The sequence below is a fragment of the Rhinopithecus bieti genome, unplaced genomic scaffold (assembly GCF_001698545.2).
Source record: "Rhinopithecus bieti isolate Rb0 unplaced genomic scaffold, ASM169854v2 scaffold_19969, whole genome shotgun sequence".
Classification (NCBI taxonomy): Eukaryota; Metazoa; Chordata; class Mammalia; order Primates; family Cercopithecidae; genus Rhinopithecus; species Rhinopithecus bieti.
Genome location: NW_016810434.1, coordinates 3,588,590 through 3,601,359, shown reverse-complemented (window position 1 = coordinate 3,601,359; position 12,770 = coordinate 3,588,590).

Below are 12,770 nucleotides of genomic sequence, written 5' to 3'. Positions count from 1 at the left end.
TTTTTTTTTTTTTTTTTTTTTTTTTTTGAGACGGAGTCTCGCTCTGTCGCCCAGGCTGGAGTGCAATGGCCAGATCTGAGCTCACTGCAAACTCCGCCCCCCGGGTTTACACCATTCTCCTGCCTCAGCCTCCCAAGTAGCTGGGACTACAGGCGCCCGCCACCTCGCCCGGCTAGTTTTTTTGTATTTTTTAGTAGAGACGGGGTTTCACCGTATTAGCCAGGATGGTCTCGATCTCCTGACCTCATGATCCGCCCATCTCGGCCTCCCAAAGTGCTGGGATTACAGGCTTGACAATGTTCATTTCTTAGTTTTGGCAACGTACCAATGAGGAAAACCAGCAGAGGGGTATATAGAAAGTCTCTTTATAACTTTTTTGTAAATATAAAACTATTCTGAAATTAAAAGTTTGTTTAAAAAATGCTCTGTGTGCAAAAACTTTCATTAGAGCCCCACTGTTCATCAAGTCCATGTGTAGAATCCTGCTGTCTTTGGCTCACTACTGCTTTCTTCGGTCATCTCTGTAGGCAGAATGCCATTCCGAAAGATGTTCACACCCTAACGTCCAAAAACTATTAATATATTACCTTTCATGGTTCTATTAAGGTTATTGGTCTTGAGATTGGGAAAAATTTTTTTTCTTTTTTTTTTTTTTTTGAGATGGAGTCTTGCTCTGTCCCCCAGGCTGGAGTGCAGTGGTGCCATCTCGGCTCACTGCAAGCTCCGCCTCCGGGTTCACGCCATTCTCCTGCTTCAGCCTCCGGAGTAGCTGGGACTAGAGGCGCCCGCCACCTAGCCTGGCTACTTTTTTGTATTTTTTTAGTAGAGACGGGGTTTCACCATGTTAGCCAGGATGGTCTCGATCTCCTGACCTCGTGATCCGCCCGCCTCGGAAATTATTTTAAACCATGTGCGTAGGCCCAATCTAATCATATGAGCCCCTGAAAAGCAGAAAACGTTTTATTGTCTAGAGACAGAAGAGATGTGGCAGAAGGGGAAGTAGGAGAGATTCCAAGCATGAGAAGGATTTGGTGTGCTGTTGCTGCCTCTGAAATGCAGGACCAGAGAGAGGCCACAAAGCTGAGAGCAGGCCCCAGCTGACCGCCAGCAAGAAGAGGAGCTCAATCCTACAGCTGCAAGGAAATGTTTTCTGCCTACAACCTGGCTGAACCTGGAAAGCTATTTCTTCCCAGGACCACTCCGTAACAGCCCCCGCCAATCAATATCTTAACTTTGGCTTTGTGACACCTAGAGAAGAGGTATCAGCCACGTCAACCTGGACTTCTGACCTAAAGAAGCATGAGATAATAAATGCGTGTTGTTTTAAGTTGCTAAAGTGGTAGTAATTTGTTATAGCAGCAATAGAAAGTTAATTCATCCTGTAAATTTTTTCTTTTTAGTCCAGTGCAGTCTTTTTTCATCCTGCTTTTTACTGTCTCTGCCATTCACTTGGTATGTGGGGAGTTTGCTTTTTATTGTTTTTCTCAACATGAATGCATCATTTTCCCAACTAGGTTATAATTCCTTTGAGGACTATGGTCTTGCCTTGTTCATGACTGTGTGTGTGTGTGTGTGTGTGTGTGTGTGTGTGTGTGTGTGTGTGTATTTCCAGCTGCTTACTGTTCCATTTGAGACTTCCTGATCCTGCCTGACTGCATCTATCTTTCAGGCTTTTCACCCATCAGTCTCTGACACCTACCCTAGATTTCAATCTACACTTGGTAAATATTTGTTGTATATAAAACACCAGTGTCCAATGTCCTCATCATAGTTGTTCAATAATGTGGCAATGATGATAGTGGTGAAGAAGTAGAATGAAGAGAGAGAAAATAGTGTCAGATTCTGAGATAAGAGAATACGCAAAAATATTATGAGTCATGACAGATATTCCTCAAAAATAGTGATTTTCAAGCTGGTCAGTTACCCCAGGAGATATTTGGCAATGTCTTGAGACATTTGTTTTGTTATAGTGGGGGAGGAAGATTTCAACTGACAACTAGTGAGTAGAAGCCAGAGATGCTGCTTTAACATCATATGGTTCACAGAACAACCCTTACAACATGGAAGTATCCAACCCAGAACACCAACAGTGTCCTCGTGGGAAACCCTATTCTAAAACCACACTGCTCAGCTATGCATAAGAGGTAAGGTCAGGTTCCTGCTGTACTTTGGAATATAAGCAAGAACTGGAACAATTGAATAATCCACAGGCTCAGTCCTTAGGGAGGCTGTAATTACATGTGAACAATAGCATTTATTCTACTCTTCTGTGAATGTCTCTGCCATGTCTAAATATGTTTATCTTTCAATGCCTAAAATTAAAATACTTTCTTGAGCTATAAATTAGCATTGGTATCTCTCTGTAAGCCAGCTAACCCCAAAGATGAGGTTATGTCCACAGATGCTACAGGAAAAACCAGTTCTCAGCATATTATCTAATTAACAGCTAAGCCTGCCATCCGCTTAGCACTCCTATGTGGTATCTCCACTCTTTTGAGGACAGCCCTCACTTTCACAAATGCTCACATTCAACCCTTATCATATTTATCTTGTCAAGTTACGAAAAATTGTTGAAAAGTCATTTTGTACATTTTGGGCATTTAAGCCTGAGAGAAAATGCTGAAGCCCAGTCAAGGGTCCGCCACTTCACCAGAGGGAAGGAAGAGTCTGCCAAAGACTGTTTTTCTCTCAAAATTTTCAAATAAATAATTTCTCCTAAACCTTCCCAGACTCCAATGTATCACTTTTCAAGCTGCTTGAAAGCTAAGACATCTAAACAAGAGAAATTTAGTTAAGGAAAAAAATGGAGCTTTCAAGCTCAGAAGCTGGGAAACTACTTTCACATGAGAAGTTCAATTTAATCTGAAAGCAAGACAAATCTATCAATGTCCATTCGACTTGTTCCAAAACCTGAGGGACATTCAGTTTCCTCCTAGTGGAATCTACGTATTAGATCTTATTTGGGTCTTTCTGTTCCTGAAACACTTACTTTAAGGTGTACCATGTAATTGAATTTGGCTTTTATTTTCTCTTAGTCTGTGTGTGTCTACATTTTTCAAATGCTCCTTAGATTTTTAGCTACAGGTAAAATTTCTCTAAAATGAGTAGGTGATTTATGTCCACATGCAACAACATTCAGTAAAACCAGGGAACCAGGCCGGAGTTCTCCCGTGGACTATAAGGAGTTTATCTGCTTCTGATTCAGTGGCTCTTTCCTTTTATTATGGGCTGCTGGAAACTGCTCTAGTGGAGTCCCTAATCAATGCCCAGCCAGGTTTAGGGGATAAGAGTCTGACAGAAACACATTTCAGGGAGAAGTAATTTTATTGGCGTTTTACACAAAGACCAGCTTTAATAGCCAAGCCTGAGTCTAACAATTTCTATTAAAGATATCGGGCTATGTAAGATCATAACTTGGACCCTTCCAGTTGATGAAGGAATCTAGCAGACCTCAGACAAGCACCAGACACTCGACCGTCTCTTACTCCACTGAAAGAAAGCAACTTCCTTTTGTCAAACACTCGCACTTACTAAGTACTGCACACCGATGGTCACTTTTAACTCCATTCTGCAGGTAAAGGAACTGAGGTTGAAAGAGTTTTAGTAACTTCACCAAGGTGGTAGAGAGAGGAATTAGGATTTGAACTGGCATGTGCCATGCTCCAAAGCCCTTGGTTTATTTCCCCCATACATGGACTGATGAACCCTGGAGTACCAACTGCAGCACTCACACCAGCAACAGCACTGGATGTCAAGAAAGGTAGAGAAACATAGGCCTTGATCTATAAGTGCAAGCATCCAAGAGTATAAAGAGCTTTTTTTTTTTTTTTTTTTTGGTTTGTCTGTTTATGGCTTTGGGGACTCTTTCCTCAGTGGAGAATAGAGCTGCACCATGAGTTAGCAACCTCTCAGTCAGCCAGGCCTGCATCAAGCATTGGCCCTTTCCCTACCTGAGAGTGACCTTGAGCAGGTGATGGAAACTCCCCAAACCTCACTGTCTTCATTTCCCAAATAATGACAATAATAATAACTCTGGCCATGCATATTGTTTGAAAGCATCAAATAAAATACCGCCCCGAGTGATCCTTGAACATGTCAAAAAGTATGGAGGTGTTCTTAACCTTGCCCCCTCCCTCTCTATATAATAAGCTAAGACTGAAAGCTTAGCTAGAGTCTTACAAGGCCAGAAACCCAGCTGATTCCTCTGGGTTTCTTAATCAGCTACTGTGGCTGGCAAAGTCTTCTTAAGAAGCCCCAGAAAACCCCAAATCTCAATAGAGAATCACATTTTCACTCTAGGCTTCCTTTATCCTTACCGGAATTAGCATGAGTTTAAAACAGAAATGCAAACTCAAGACAAACAAAATGCACTGTGACTTGAGCATATGCAGAATGTCAGCAAGGGAGCCAGCATGGGAGGAGACATCCTTCCATTTTGTGAGACAGCTGTGGCTCACCTTTCCCTCTATTAAAAGCCAGACCCTGGTGCTTTTCTGCAGGATTACTAGAACCTCAATGAGCCTGTGATAGATCTGACTTTCAGAATACTTTAGCAGGCTCTGTGCCTCAGACACACCATGCCCATCTCCTGTCCCCACTGACATGTTTATTTCAGACGGCAGCCAAGTTCATGGAGGGTCTGGCTAAGAATATTCGGGACTCTGCCTCCTTCACTCTTCTTTTCATGAGTTTTTTCAGAGATCCAGAAAGTTTGTTAGAACAGCTCCTTGTTTTCTGGCAAGCAAATTATGCCAAATCCTCTTAATAAAATGAGAGTTCACGCTGTGGTCAGCAGCCTCCAAGGTGGCCCCAGAGAGCCTCACCTCCCAGAACTCACATTCTCGTGCACTCGCTTTCCTTTAGGTTTGAACTGGACTTACTGACTTGCCTCTAATTCATAATACATGACAGAAATTATAAGGTGTCATTGCTGATATTAGGTTTATGTTACAAAGACTGTGGCTTTATCTAAGGGCACGCCCCCACTCTTTCCCTTTTACTCCCTTTGATAGAGGCCAATCCCCATGTGTGAGCTGCCCTTGCAGAAGTCCACGTGGTAAGGAACTAAGTGACGCCTTTGGTCAATAGCCATTGAGGGACTGAGGCCCTCCATCTAGCAGCACATGAGGACCCGAATGCTTCCACAAACCCCTGAGTCCAGCAGCACATGAGGAGCTGAATGCTTCTCACAATACCTTGAGTGAGCTTGGAAGCGGATCTGCCCCAAGTCTGGCTCTCGCGTGAGATCACAGTGCCCACCAGCACTGTGATTGCCATCTTGTGAGAGACCCTTGGTCAGACGCCCTGAAATCAACTGTGCCTAGATTTCTGGCCCACAGAAACTGCAAGATGACAAATGTTTGTTATTTTAAGCCCCTGAGTGTTAGAACAATTTGTTACACACAATAGAAAATGAATATACTGTTCTTAGTAAATATTCCCAAGTGTCTAAGTTGACATAGCAAAAGAACCTCCTTCAAATAAGTTCTTCCCCAACCCCAGAGAACAACTCTGAATACGAACGAGCATATCTCCATCATCAGGTCTAGTGTGCCTGTTTTCTGAGGCAGGTATAATACAACAGTAAAGAGGCCAGACTTCTGGGTTTAAAGACTCACTCCACTAACTTCTTCACTTTAAGTGAGTTATGTAGCATTTCTGTGCTTCATATATATCATAGGAATGTTAATCATACCCTTTACATTGAATTATGTCAGTATTATATTAGTTTATGTTTGTATTCTCAGCATGTAACACAGTTTCCATTACATAGTAAAGATAAAATACATTTTCTCATGAGTGAATAGGTATGACTGAATCTTTTTATCCATCTAACTAGACTGCACCCTATTTGAGACCATGGATCACTCCTCATGCTGTTATTTATTTCATCATATCCCAACATGCTATGCACAGAAAGGTAGCTCAGGAAATATTTTTGACTACTTTGACACAGAATAATATTGATCCATTAAAAGTTAATTGGTTGCACATTCTTATTTGAATTCTTTTTGCTGTGGATACATAAATAATTTATCCTTCCCAATTCTACTATCCATTTGAATTTTTGGTAATCTGTAGATTTTATCAAGTATCTAATTTTCTATTCAATTTCCTTCAACCAACATGAATTAAATGTTTCTTATTTTTTCTTGCAATGAAATCAATCAAGATCCAGATGTACTTAGTTTATAGCTAAGACTTTGAGTATTGACAGTGAACATGAAAACTCTTTATATGAGAGAATTTATAAGAGCTGCAGTTCTGATACTTCTCTGTAAGAAACATCATTAGGGAAGCCAGTAATTCATCAGCAGAGAATCTCCAGGGAAGCAGAGCAAGGATGGCTTTGTGCACTACGATTTTCACTTCCAAATTTCAAACAGGGCTGTCCCAAACCTTGCCTGCTGCTTCATGTACTCACCACACTGATTGGTAATCACTGACCTACTTAGCTGTATGTTTCCTCATGCAGCTGGCACCCAGACTGGTAGCATCTCGTTACCTGAGAATTTGCTAAAAATGAAAATAAGTGAGTTCTACCACAGACATAGTGAATCAACAGCTCAGGCTTGGGCCAGAACTTTATGTTTCAACAAAATCTCCAGTTGATTCTGATGTAGCCTAAAGTTTAAGAACCACATTGCTATAGAGCATAAATTCTTTGAAGGCAGTGCTCATGGATTATTTAAACTGATATTTCTAGTGTCCAGTGCTTGACCTAAAGAATTCCAAACATGTTTATGAAAGAATGAAGAGGATCAAAGTTTTTGCTTTTGAACCTTTTGAGTGTCTGTATGACTCCTTCGGGTCATCTAGGAAGATGGGATTATGAGCTGTCAGGGTCCATATAACAACACAAAGTAAATGTCCAGGAAAGACCCGTGACTGAAAACGTCATGCTACTCACCCTTCAAGTCCCACTCCAAGTCATACCTGCTTTGCAGATCTTTCTAACCTAAGCCCGTGTCCTATGATCCTCCTGTCTGCGTCCATTCTTTATTATTTAAGTGACCATATCCTAACTGAATATTGACCATCATTACTCATTTGTATACCTTCGATAGCTAGCACACTTTTTAGAACAGTGTTAATGCAGAACAAATCTTTCCTCATTAATAAGGATTTGTGGCATGCGTATGTTAATGTTGAATCAAATCGGTGTTGAAATTATTAGCAAAGCTATTACTATCAGACTTAGTCCTGAAGACAAGTCAGGTCTTGGTAATTGTACACCTTACATTATTTTCAAACAGATCAGGGTACAGTCCAGGAGCCAGGTTTTCTTGGGCACTTTTCTTTTCTTTTAATGTTGTTGTTTGTTCTCTCCCTGCTATCTCTTGACCAGGGAAATATCTTCAATGTCATTTCTTGTGAGATCTTGCTCAAAATTGTCATTGGAGATGTTAGTTGTCAATGAATGCAAAAAGTTGATAAGTTTTAGCTTTTTTTTTTTTTTTTTTTTGGTATGTTGGCTTTAGAAAGTCAAAATTCTAAGACTAAAAGACCTTCAAGAGAGAAATTAATAAAAATCACCATTTCTTTCTTTCATTAATAAAGACTTACTTAGCATCAACTGCTAGGCATTTTATCTTAGGTGCCTGGGATATCTTACTGAATAAACAATGACGTCTGCCCTTAAGGAGCTAAAATTCAGTGCAGCATGTAAGGCGAGACACTGGAGGAGGCAGCCAATGAACACAAATGCAGAAATAAGTATATAAAATGTCATATTAGAAAGTGGTGTGTGCTATGGGGAAAGTAGAGCAAAGGGAGTTGGGCAATGATGCTGAAATGATGGCTGGTAAGTGGATTTGCAGGTCAAAGCTGGGGATTGTTCCCAGAAGACTCTCAACATCCATTATTTTACCTTTTCCATGTTCACCTCTTTTATTATTCTATCAAGCCTCAAAGCTTCAAATGTAATTTACATGCAAATGACTCTACAATTTTATACTTCCAGTCTAGAGCTCCTCCACATACTACTGATGTACATATCCAACTGCCTTCTTGGCATCTTTATTTGTGTATCTAACAGGCATCTCCAATTCTATTTTCAAGGGCATCTTCTATTCCAACACCACCCCCTCACCTCCATAGACAAATTATGTTGTCCCACAGTTTTTCCATCTCCATTAATGGAAACTCCAACCTTTAAGCTGCTCAAACCAAAATCCTTGGAGTCTTCCTTAACACCCCTTTCTTCTAATAATCTCTTATCTTATCAGACAGCAAATCCTGTCACCTCTACCTTCAGAAATCCACCCAGCATCTAATCCTCATCACTGCCCTGTGGTCTCGGCCCGCATCCACTCTTGGATTATCTTGGATAATGTTTGCATGATCACAATTGTCTCCTGAGATTAATTTACTTTTATTCACAACACAGTCTGTTCATAACATAGCAACAAAAGTGAACCAGTTACTTCCACATGAGGCCATGTCCTGCCCCTGATGCAGCCTCTCCATTGTGGGTTCCCCATCTCCCTACTCTCAAAAGCCAAATGCTTCACTCCAGCCCGTGATGCCCTCCAGAATCTGGTTCCCATGGTCTCCAAGACTCCATCCCTTTCTACTTTCCACCTCACTCATCTTGGTACTGGTGGAAAGTATCCAAGTTACCAGTGGTGAATCCATATGCGCGTGCAGCAACCTCAATTCTTGCCTCCTCAGAAGAAAGAATTTAACTGAGGGGCATAAGGCAGAAAAAGAGATGGAGGCAAGTTTCAGAGCAGGAGTGGAAGTTTATTTAAAAAGGCTTTAGAATAGGAAAGAAAGAAAAGTTCATTTGGAAGGGACCCAAGCAGGCATCTGAATGTCAAGTGTAATGTTGAACCTTTGATTCTAGGACTTTATAGGCTGGCCCCTTTCTCATGATTCTCCCCTTAATGTGGGCTGCCTGCACGTGCAGTGCCCTCCTTACCCTTGGGAGATGAGCATGCACCTTGTGTTTGGGAAGTTGTGTGTGTGCCCATCTGAGGCTTTCTTCCCTTTTCCAGTAGAGTGCCCCAGAAGGTCATACTCTGCCATTTTGTCTTTTAATGCGCCAGTCCAGGAAGTTGTCTCTCCCTGACAACTGCACTCAATTAACACTTCAGTGCGACGGGTGTGCACTATCAAGATATGGCCTCTCCCTGGCGCCAGCTGCCAATCTAACACTTTTAGAGAGGCAATGTGGTCATTGTCAAACTACCACCAGACATTCCTAGTGGGTGAGGGAAGAGCCCTATCCTGCCCCACTCATGCCTAACTACCTGTAACAGTCTTTTTCTCAACACTAGTTTCTTCTTTGTAGTCTTTCAACATTCCAGGCACAACCCACTTCCTACCTCAAGGTTTTTGCACTTGCTGTCCCCTCTACCAGGTATATTTTCCCCCCAGATACCCAAATGTCTCATTTCCGTATCTATTCCTGGCCTTCCCTTTCATGTTGCCCTGATTAAATATTATGAGACCTCCTCTGAGCACCCTAAAGAACTGTAACTTTCACTTCCCAATACCGTCTGCCTTAATTTTCTCCATATCACTGATTGTCATCTGACATATGGCACATTTACTTACTAACTTATTGGTTATCACGTCATTTCCAGAATGTAAGCTACATAAGGGCAGCCCTTTTGTCTAAATTATTTACTGCTGAGCCTCAGTGGCTACAAGAGCACCTGAGTACTCCCTTCACCTCTGGTGCTCCAATCATTTGTCCTGGAACTCATACTGCATTAGGAAGTGAAAAGCACGTAGTTTCTATCATTTAATCTCCATGATTACCCTGTGAAGTAGGTACCCATGTTACCCCCTGGGAAAACTGAGGCTTAGAAAAGTTGAGTGACTTGTCCAAGGTGACATATCTTCTACCAGTTAGACCTAAAATTTGGATTAATACTCCAAATCTTACGTTAAGCGATGTGGCCTTGTAGTCACCATGGTTTCTAGTTTCTGTATTTGGTGGCTTGACGACCTTAGAGAAAGTGTCCTACCGAGGGCTAACCAATTCCTAGAGATAGGGAACAGCTCACCTGGAAGCCTGCCTTTCATATACAAACCAGCAACCTCATGCATTGGGGTCTTACACTCGAGGTCATTATCCCCCTAAAATTATTTAAACTAGTCAATCCTAAACCAGCTGACCTTGCCTCACTTTTTCCTTCTAAAGGAAACCAGAATAAGTGCTCTTATCTGAATTTTCCCCTTGACCCATCTGCTTCCTGACCTACAGTGTGCTCCCCTAAGTGGTACTGACTGGCATGCTCTACTTCCTCCTCTTGGCAACAAACTGTATTTTCAGTGGCAGTAGTCTTCTGATCTGTTGGCCTCACCATACTTGAAGAATAATAAACCTACATTTTAAACCATGCCTGGGTGATAAAGGATCTGGAAATCTTGTCCTAACAGGAAGCTTAACATAACTGAGAGGAAAGAGGCTATATCTCAAGTATATACTTAATCCTTTCCTGGAAATAGAGTATGTATGGGAAGATCTTGGAAGCCCATTGATAGAGATATTAGAAATTCAGGTAGTAAAAGGGGCTGAGAAAGAAGGGATATAGGCATGGAAAACAAGGGCATCCTTTACAAGGTCACGGGCATATGGGAGAAGGTGAAAGGAAATCACATTTATCAAGCGCCCAGTGTACATTGCCATGTATTGTACTAAAAAGTCACCCATTATGCTAGTAAATTCCCATAAAAACCCTGAGAAGCAAGTATTACCACTGTCATTTTATAGAAACTGAAACTAAAACTCAAATAATTTAGGAAACTTGCTCAAGTTTATAAAGCTAGGCAGAGGCCACTAGGAATATATTTGATTTCAACATCAATGCTTTTCCTTTCACCCCACTGAGGTCCGAGGCCTACAGCTGAACAAGAGGTCAGCTGGTATTATTAACAACATTAATCTAAGTTTTACTTTCTTCTAATTTTCTTTGTTTTTTGTTTTTTGTTTTTTTAAATAAAAAATATGCTTCTATCCATTCTTTTATCCCTGAGTTTCCTGGGATTCTGTTATCCTCAAGAAATCCAAAACTTATCTCTTTGCCTCAGTCATTTCTATATAAACACCTTATCATTGCTTTTCTCTCTGTTAATAGACCTAAACTTCTACACCACACTGTGGAATTGATAGCCATAGCTAGCTGGAACTGTCTTAAAAGAAAGTTTCTTTTGACAAATTAGATTGCAGTGATTCATTAGGTCCTCCTGTGAAGCTGCTGCCACCACCCTCCTTCCTGATGTAGATAAAACTCAGTAGTTTAATGTAAAACTACTTCCTGTGTTCAGCCTCCTTATCGGCAGTCTAGAAAATTAATTTCACTTTAAGACTTCTGCCTGCTCTGTTTAATAATGTACATGTATTTGGCAGGGGGATGGGTCTTCTAAAGCCAGGTAAATTGATACAGACATAAACACAATAAGGTTTCAAGTACAAGAAAATAGGAAGGATTTGTACATTCAGGGCATGAGAACAATCTAATATTCTCTATATATGAGTCTTTTGATCAGTCTACTTTCATTGTTTAGGAATAGCTGCATCTTCATAAAGGTATGACCCTAGGCAAAGTATTTAGCCTCACTTTCCTCATCTATTAAGAGAGAATTATAACGATTACCTCATATAGCTCTTGTTAGGGATGAATAGAATATCGTAATGTACCCAGCACTATGCCTTCCTATAGTGGTCATCCATAACTGAAAACAAAGTGGATCATGAAACTGGTCTGTCCATCTTCAAGTCCTGACTCCAGCATTCATCATTGTGTGACTTTGGGCAAGTTCCTAACTTCTTTGTGCTTTTCATGCTTCAGTTTCCCTATATATAAAATGAGGGGAGACATAGTGAAAACCTTATAGGATCATTATTATGATTAAAAGAGTGAATATATGTAAAGCATTTGGAGATCTACATGACCCACTATATAATTTTTTTTATATTTTAAATTGAGACATAATTGATATAGCATAAAATTCATCATTTTAAAGTGTAAAATTCAGTGATCTTTAATGTCTTCACAATTATTATACAACTGCCACTACTATCTAATTCCAGAATATCTTCATTTTCTTAAAAGAACCTGTGCCTGTCACTCCAAATTTTTCTGTCTCTCCAGTCCCTGGGAACCAATTATCTACTTTTTGTTTCTTTAGATTTGCCTATTCTGGACATTTCACATTAATGAAATTATGCAGTATGTGGCCTTTTGTGTCTGCCTTCTGTCACTTAGCATAAAGTTTCTAAGGTTCATTTATGTTGCAGCATGAGTCAGTACTTATTCATTTTAATGGCAGAATAATATTCCATTACATACATATGCCACACTGATTATCCGTTATATCAGTTGATTAAAATGCAGGCTGTTTCTACCTTTGAGCTATTCTTTCTTTCTCCATTAAATGGTGTTTGTATTACTGTAGAAAATCAACTGACCATAGATACATGGGTTTATTTCTGAACTCTCTATTCTATTACATTAATCTATATATCTATTCTGCCACAAGTTCTTATTTTTCAAATTTGTTTTGAATAATCAAAGTTTCTTAAATTTCCATAAGAACTTAAGGTTCAGTTTGTCCATTTCTGCAAACAAGGCAGTTAGAATTCTCATAAAGATTGCAATGAATCTGTGTGAGTCAATTTGGGGAGTATCGTCATATTAACAATATGAAGTATTTCAGTCCATGAACACAGGATGTCTTTCTATTTATTTAGGCTTTAATTTTTTTACAATATTTTGTATTTATTAATATATATAAATATATATATTTTATATATA